A 6,084-nucleotide genomic window follows, 5' to 3' on the forward strand; every position below is an offset into this window, starting at 1 on the left:
TATCAGCTGCAGTGTCTGGTCGAAGATGACGCCTGTTGCGTCTCAGTTTCTGTCCACACTTGGTTTTGATTATATATGACCTTGGTGAATTAGCTTCACTGACAATTCGAGCAGGTTCCCATGTATCCCCAGTGACTCTGTGTCTCACAGCTTGCCCAGCCCTGAGTGGACCAAGTAACTTGGTAGATTTGTCAAAATACAGCTTTTGCTTTTTCATGTTTATGTTCCTCTGACCTGTTACCTGATCCTGTGGGATAGTCTGAGGCTGCAATTTCTGTGGTGCAATAGGCACTGTGGTCCTCAGTGCTCTACCCATGAGCAGCTGTGCAGGTGAACATAAACCCTCCATGGGTGTTGCACGATAGTTTAACAGGCCTAGGTACACATCCTGCCCTGATGATTGTGCTTTTCTGATAATGGATTTGGCTATGCCAACATACTTCTCAGCTAAACCATTGGCCTGTGAGTGATACGGACTTACTGGTTTGTGCCTGACTCCCCATTCACGCAGAAAGCACTGGAATTCAGCACTTGAGAATTGCAGGCCATTATCAGACACAAGTTCTTCACACACTCCATGTCTCGAGAGTATTGTTTTGAAAGCCCATATGATTGCTGATGCTTTTAGATTTCTCAGCTGTACTAACTCAAAGAATTTGCTGTAGTAATCTACTACTATCAGGTAGTGGTTGTCCTCAAAATGAAAAATATCTGTGGCCAGTCTCTGCCATGCCCGTGAAGGAGTGTTCCATGGTGTGAGAGGTTCTTTTGCATTGTTTTTTTGAAATGTCTGGCAGGTTTCACATGTCTTCACAAGTGTCTCAATATCAAGGTCCAAATTAGGCCAGTAAACCACATCCCGTGCTCTGCGCTTACAAAGAGTAATGCCCAAATGTCCCTGGTGAATTTGCTCCAATATTTCTGCCTGCTGTGATTTAGGAATAACAATACGGTCACCCATGAATATGATATCCGTATGAAAGGATAGTTCATTTCTCACAGGCCAGAATCCCTGCAACTCAGGAGAAAGCTTCTTTCGTTTTTCTGGCCAGCCATTGCACATGACACGAATTAGTTTTTCTAGTACTTTATCTTGTTTGGTATCTTGTCTAATTTTTTCCAGCCGTACATCAGCTATTGGAATATTTACTAGTACTGTATGTACCTGTTCTTCCAATTCAGGTTCATCCCGTGCTTCATGTCCTTCTGGAAACACCCTAGACAGCGTATCTGCCATCGGAATTTCCTTTCCTGGTTTATATTTCACTGTGAGATCATACTGTTGTAGTTTCATAACCATCCTCTGCAGGCGTGGAGGTATAGCAGATAGTGGTTTTTGCATGATGTACTCCAATGGTTTGTGATCAGTTTCCACAACCACTGGGCGACCATAGATATACTGGTGAAATTTCTCACATCCATTTACAATGGCCAACATCTCCTTCTCAATTTGAGCATAATTGGCTTGTGTTGTTGTCAGAGCTCGTGAAGCATATGCAACAGGATGTCCTTGTTGCATTAGCACAGCACCTAACCCAAACTGGGATGCATCCACTTGAAGCACAGTGTTGCAGTTTACATCAAAATATTTCAGTATTGGCCCTGGATGTTTAGTGATCAGTTTTTTTACTTTCTCAAATGTCTTTTCCATGTTTGCGTCCCAAGACCAAATAGCATCCCTTTGTAGCAATGCACGTAGTGGGGCTGTCAGCTGAGCGAGGCCCTGAGAAAACTTGGATAGATAATTAAAAATGCCTAATGATGTCTCTAGTTCCTTCCTGGAGGATGGGGCCTTCATGCTAATAACTGCTGTTATCTTCTTTGGATCAGGCTTTAAACCCTCTTTGGTTAGAAGGTGTCCAAAATATGTAACCTCTTCTACCCCAATTTGCATTTTGTTTGGATTGAGTTTAAGATTTTTCTCCCGACACCGCTTGAGTAAGGCAATAAGGTTTTTGTCATGTTCTGTACGATCCTTTCCATAAACCAGCAAATCATCAATTATTACTTCAACACCATGTAGACCAGCAATCAACTCATGTGATTTCTTTTGAAATATCTCCTGAGCAGAAGCAATGCCGAAAGGTACCCTTGTGAAACGCCATCGTCCAAAGGGGGAGTTGAAAGTGGTCAGGTGACTGCTGGGTTCATCAAGACGCAATTGCCAGTAACCAGATTGTGCATCTAGTACACTAAACACTGTTGCTCCTACTAGCTTGTGAGCTATATCATCTATGGTGGGGAGTTTGTAGTGTTCTCTCATTATTACTTTGTTCAAATCACGTGGGTCAATGCAAATACGAATTGCGCCTGTGTTTTTCTTCTCTACCACAACCATAGAACTGACCCATTCTGATGGTTCTGTGACCTTTTTTACTACCCCCAACTTCTCCATCCTAGTTAGTTCTTGTTTGACTTTAGCCTCAAGGGATAGAGGTATTTTCCTTGGGGCATGAATGACAGGCTGTGCACCCTCTTTTATACGTATGCGGCTAATCCCCGGGAGGCACCCTAGGCCTTTGAATAGATCACTGTACTCATGCTTAATGTTGTCCTTTGACAGTTCGCTGCACCCACCATCCACAGCCATAATGATCTTTACAAGTCCAATATCTTTACTTGTTTTTAGACCTAATACTGCTGGGGCTTTTGTTTCTATCACAAACAATTGTAAGACCTTTTCAGATCCCTTGTAAAAACATTTTGCATGGCAGCGACCCATCACTTTCAGCTTTTCACCACCATATCCCAACAGTTTTGGTAGGTCTTGAGTCTCTAAGGGGAATTCATTTCTAAGGAGTTCCAGGTATGTGTGGCTTGGCACACAGTTTACTTGTGCCCCTGTATCTATTTTGAATGTGACTGGAGTTTTGTGAGCCCCTATCTGTAGGGTTACATTTGCTTCATCTGCAGACTTGTGTGATTTCTGTACTGCTGCAAGATATATTGGGGTGTAATCTGAGTCTAACCCTGCATTGTCATCATTGTCCTCTATGGCGTGTACAGCCTGTGTTTGTGTCCTTGCAATATGTGAAAACAGTTTACACACCCTGGCAAAATGTCCTCTTTTCTTGCATTTATTACATATCTGCCACCTTGCAGGACAGGCAGCATTTTTGTTGTGCATGTTTCCACAGTAGCCACAGGTTGCTTGTGTGTTACTTGTCCCAGTGTCCCACTTGCCTTTCATCCCCTTGTGTCCTCTTTCTTGCCAGTATCTGCTGCTTTGATTTTCTATAGCACTGATCTGGTGTTGTGTTCCTTCCAGTACCTGCATGTCCTTTCTTGACATTTCATATGCTCTAGCAATCCTGATGGCTTTCTCAAGATTTAAATCTTCTTCCTGCAGCAGCTTTTCCTGAACTTCTTTAAACTTACTGCCCATCAGAATACGGTCTTTTATCATATCACCTGCATCATAAAAAGCACAGTCTTTGGCAAGCAAGCGCAGCTGTGTCACCCATTCATCCACAGATTCACCTCCACACTGATTCCTCTCATAAAACAGTTTCCTTTGCACTGTGGTGTTTTTCCTTGGATTGCAGTATGCTTCAAACTTTGCAAACAATACCTCTGTTTTTTTTTGTCATCTGCAGTGATATCCCCACTTGCCTGCCAGGCTCTGCATACATCACGTCCCTTTTGTCCCACACATATCAAAAAGTGTGCTGCCTTCTGTTGATCAGTCCATCTGTCTGCATCTGGGCCTGCAAACACAAGTTCAATCAGCTCCCTCCATTTTGACCAATTGTCAGAAATGTTCCCTGACTCTAAATCCAGAGAAGGAATGTTCTTTGTGTTGCTGTTTGCTGCCATGTCACTTTTCACCCCACTTCTGGTACCATGTGATGATCTTTATAATGTATTAGCAAACAGCAAGGAGAGAGAACAGGAATACAGACTTTATTCAGCAGCATCCATCTTAACAATAACTGCCCGCCCCCTCCAATCACATGACTAAAATGTTAACTGTTTGTAGTGCACAGAGTGAACTAAGCATAACTATTGAACTTAAACTATAACATAAAGCATACACATCATTACAGTGTATGTGTGTCAGAGGGAACTACTTCATAATATTATATATGATATATATGTGTATAATGTACTGGGGATATGGTGTGTGTGTCAGAGGGAACTACTACATAATATGATATATATGTGTATAATGTACTGGGGATATGGTGTGTGTGTCAGAGGGAACTACTACATAATATGATATATATGTGTATAATGTACTGGGGATATGGTGTGTGTGTCAGAGGGAACTACTACATAATATGATACATCTGTGTATAATGTACTGGGGATATGGGGTGTGTGTGTGTCAGAGGGAACTACTACATAATATTATATATCTGTGTATAATGTACTGGGGATATGGTGTGTGTGTCAAAGGTAACTACTACATAATATTATATATCTGTGTATAATGTACCGGGGATTAGGTGTGTGTGTCAGGGGGAACTACTACATAATATGATACATCTGTGTATAATGTACTGGGGATATGGGGTGTGTGTGTCAGAGGGAACTACTACATAATATGATATATCTGTGTATAATGTACTGGGGATATGGTGTGTGTGTCAGAGGGAACTACTACATAATATGATATATCTGTGTATAATGTACTGGGGATATAGTGTGTGTGTGTGTCAGAGGAAACTACTACATAATATGATATATCTGTGTATAATGTACTGGGGATATGGTGTGTGTCAGAGGAAACTACTACATAACATTATATCTGTATATATTGTACTGGGGATATGGTGTGTGTGTCAGAGGGAACTACTACATAATATGATATATCTGTGTATAATGTACTGGGGATATGGTGTGTGTGTGTCAGAGGGAACTACTACATAATATGATATATCTGTGTATAATGTACTGGGGATATGGTGTGTGTGTCAGAGGGAACTACTACATAATATGATATATCTGTGTATAATGTACTGGGGATATGGTGTGTGTGTCAGAGGGAACTACTACATAATATTATATATCTGTGTATAATGTACTGGGGATATAGTGTGTGTGTGTGTGTCAGAGGGAACTACTACATAATATTATATATCTGTGTATAATGTACTGGGGATATAGTGTGTGTGTGTCAGAGGGAACTACTATATAATATTATATATGATATATATGTGTATAATGTACTGGGGATATGGTGTGTGTGTGTCAGAGGGAACTACTAAATAATATGATATATCTGTGTATAATGTACTGGGGATGTGGTGTGTGTACAAGATTGTGAAATAAGCTGCACCAGCGGATTTGAAGCAAATACAATGTTTTATTAACAGTTCAAGAAGACTTCAAACTGAAGCATAAAACTTGAGTGTCAAAGAAGTGCCTTAGGAATACACACAGTGAACTGATTGCTGACGCGTTTCAGCCCTTCTGGCCGTAATCGTAGCTCTATATATGTGTGTGTGTCAGAGGGAACTACTACATAATATGATATATCTGTGTATAATGTACTGGGGATATGGTGTGTGTGTGTCAGAGGGAACTACTACATAATATGATATATCTGTGTATAATGTACTGGGGATATGGTGTGTGTGTGTCAGAGGGAACTACAACATAATATTATATATCTGTGTATAATGTACTGGGGATATAGTGTGTGTGTCAGAGGAAACTACTACATAATATGATATATCTGTGTATAATGTACTGGGAATATGGTGTGTGTGTGTCAGAGGGAACTACTACATAATATGATATATCTGTATATATTGTACTGGGGATATGGTGTGTGTGTGTCAGAGGGAACTACTACATAATATGATATATCTGTGTATAATATATTGGGGATATGGTGTGTGTGTCAGAGGGAACTACATAATATGATATATATGTGTATAATGTACTGGGGATATGGTGTGTGTGTCAGAGGGAACTACTACATAATATTATATATCTGTGTATAATGTACTGGGGATATGGTGTGTGTGTGTCACAGGGAACTACTACATAATATGATATATCTGTGTATAATGTACTGGGGATATGGTGTGTGTGTGTCAGAGGGAACTACTACATAATATGATATATCTGTGTATA

Source organism: Bombina bombina, chromosome 5 (genome assembly GCF_027579735.1).
Source record: "Bombina bombina isolate aBomBom1 chromosome 5, aBomBom1.pri, whole genome shotgun sequence".
Taxonomy (NCBI): domain Eukaryota; kingdom Metazoa; phylum Chordata; class Amphibia; order Anura; family Bombinatoridae; genus Bombina; species Bombina bombina.